The 2,396-nt window shown below is 32.9% G+C and overlaps 1 protein-coding gene and 1 pseudogene across 1 annotated transcript in view; one reads left to right on the top strand and one right to left on the bottom strand.

The window, feature by feature from the left end:
* The window catches only part of DLGAP5 (discs, large (Drosophila) homolog-associated protein 5), a 48,181-nt gene that overhangs the window by 27,184 nt on the left and 18,601 nt on the right, over positions 1-2,396 (bottom strand). The window lies entirely within an intron of this gene.
* Positions 1,993-2,396, top strand: part of LOC103590455 — a 1,242-nt pseudogene continuing 838 nt past the window's right edge.

The raw sequence follows: 2,396 nt of genomic DNA, 5'->3' as shown, positions 1-2,396 counted from the left end.
AAAAAAAAAAAAAAAAAGAAGAAGAAGGTGTCGGGGTACAGTAGAGGATAGAGCAATACCAAACCTTCCCTAAAGGGCACCATGGCATCCTTTGGTTACCTGTGTAAGATTCTAAAACTGTTGCACATTTATAAAATGTTATATTTGCATCTAGTAGATAAACTTATACATTAAAATCTTTTTTTCCCTAAGTCAGTCTGTTAAAGATAATGAATAATGTATTCTAGTCTCCACAACAAATGCATACCTGTGACCTGTCCTGGCACTCCAAGAAGATTTTGTTTATGTTTCAATGCTCTGGAATGTGTTGATTGACATTGTGTATCTACTATATATTTCTTTTAGGCAGCATCTTTTAGTAACATAAAATTACTGCCTTTATTCCACTTCAAAGCTTTTCTCCTTAAATTCTCTTGTTCTTTTACCTTTTACATTATAAGAAAATATACTTAAATTATGTTTCTATTCCTACATATATAGTATATGGGCACAGTGTATATGTGTATGTCAATGCATTTGTATATGCAAACGTAAATGTGTACACATATCTGTATATATTATTTATATATACATATATAAACTATATATATCTTTCTAGTATATAATTCTATCTTCATTTCTTAATCCCATACTTTTTTCTGGAAAAAAAAAAGAAAGAAAGCAGGGTCTCAAAGAGATATTTGCACACCCATGTTTAACGGTGTTCACAACAGCTAAAACATGGAAGCAATTCAAGTGTCCATCGACAGACAAATGGATAAGCAAAATGTAGTCTATACATACAATGGAATAGTGTTTAGCCTTAAAAAGGAAGGAAATTCTTTTTTATTTTTTACTTCTATTACTTTTTAAACTTTACTTTTTAATTGACATGTATTCACTGTACATATTTATGGGGTACAGAGTTATATTTCAATACAGGTATGATAAGTAATTATCAAATCAGGGTAGTTAGCATATTATCATTGCAGAAATTTATCATTTCTTTGTGATGAGAACACTTGAGCTACTCGGTTCTAGTCATTTGAGAACAATAAACTGTTAATTTTAGATGCCTTGCACTCCTGTATACAAGTAGAAATTATTTTTCCTATCTAGCTGTAATTTTGTATCCATTATCCAACCTCTCCCCATACCCCTCTCACCTCCCCTAAGGAAAGAAATTCTGACATGTGCTACAACATGGATGAACCTTGAGGACATTATGCTAAGTGAAATAAGCCAGTCACAGAAAGACAAATACTGATGATTCTACTTATATGAAATACTTAGCATAGTCAAAATATAGAGACAGAAATTAGAATTATGTTTGTCAGGAGCTGGGAGGAAGGGTGAATGGGGAGTTTTTTTTTAGTTGTTATAGCGTTACAATCTTAAGGGATAAAAAGTTACAGAGATTGTGGTGATGGTTGTACAACATTATGAATATATTTAATACCACTTAACTATAGTTTTAAACTCATTAAGATGGTAAATTTTATGTTATGTATATTTTACCACAATTTAAAAAATTGGGAAACAAAATCTCCTCAAACCCAAAGATTTAAAGAACTAAAAACAAACCAAATAAACAAACAAAAAATCCAAAACATCATAGCAGGAAAAACTGAGGAGTTTTTGCTTCCTAAAAGGAAGATTTAATTGTTTATACTCAATGTCACAACAAAGTAAGACTGAGTTAATGAAAAAGGAAACCTGGCTTGGCTCTGACATTACCTAGCTGGGTAAATTGCTTAATACCTCAGTGACTCAGCTAAACAACGTAATGGACTAGCTAATCTCTAAAATCCCTTATAATTAGGAGGGAGAGAGAATTGGAGAAATTTAAACATATTTAATGTTTGATTATTTTAAAAAATGAAATTAAAAAAAGCTTATAATTCTAAAACCCTATGCTCTAAAAATAAAGTGGCTCTCAATATACATATATATAAAAGATACATACTCCATAATAGAACAAATGAACGTTAGCTCTTCCAGTAAGCAGCCTAAGGTGATCTCTGAAAATGGTTCGTTATTCGCTTGACCCAGAAAACCCCACAAAATCATGCAAATCAAGAGGTTCAAATCTTCGTGTTCATTTTAAGAACACCCATGAAACTACTCAGGCCATCAAGGGTATGCATATCCGTAAAGCCACCAAGAATCTGAAGGATGTCACCTTACAGAAGCAATGTGTACCATTCAGGCGTTACAATGGTGGAGTTGGTAGGTGTGCCCTGGCCAAATAGTGGGGTTGGACACAGGGTCAGTGGCCCAAAAAGAGTGCTGAATTTTTGCTGCACATGCTTAAAAATGCAGAGAGTAATGCTGAACTTAAGGGTTTAGATGTAGATTCTCTGGTCATTGAGCATATCCACGTGAACAAAGCACCTTACAGAGCTCATGTTCAGATT

Source organism: Galeopterus variegatus, unplaced genomic scaffold, assembly GCF_000696425.1.
Source record: "Galeopterus variegatus unplaced genomic scaffold, G_variegatus-3.0.2 Scaffold822, whole genome shotgun sequence".
Classification (NCBI taxonomy): domain Eukaryota; kingdom Metazoa; phylum Chordata; class Mammalia; order Dermoptera; family Cynocephalidae; genus Galeopterus; species Galeopterus variegatus.
Note: the sequence above shows the minus strand (reverse complement) of the source record. Positions and strands in the feature narration are given on the sequence as shown.